Raw genomic sequence first — 377 nt, forward strand, 5'->3', positions numbered from 1 at the left:
CGTCGCGCAAATAATACACTTATAAAGAATGAAACTTCTTTATTCACTAAACGCGCTTACATGTTTCTACTCATTTTTTAGCCTTCCTCAGAGCAAACACATACTAACATATATAAAGTAAAAGTTATCCTGTCATGGTGAGCTCCCCTACATCGAGAATATCAATGCCAGAATTAAATAAAAAGAAAGAAAAGGAAAATGAAAAAGAAGGGTCGAAACAAAAATAAGTCGAAACATGTAAGCGCGTTTAGTGAATAAAGAAGTTTCACTCTTTATAAGTGTTTTATTTGCGCGACGTCTTCTGCGCCTGACTCCTAGTGCCCTTACTCTTTCCAATTCTTTGATTTGTAAGGAGTCTTGATTAGTTTGATTTATTA

Source organism: Trachymyrmex cornetzi, unplaced genomic scaffold (genome assembly GCF_001594075.2).
Source record: "Trachymyrmex cornetzi isolate Tcor2-1 unplaced genomic scaffold, Tcor1.1 scaffold1020, whole genome shotgun sequence".
Lineage (NCBI taxonomy): Eukaryota > Metazoa > Arthropoda > Insecta > Hymenoptera > Formicidae > Trachymyrmex > Trachymyrmex cornetzi.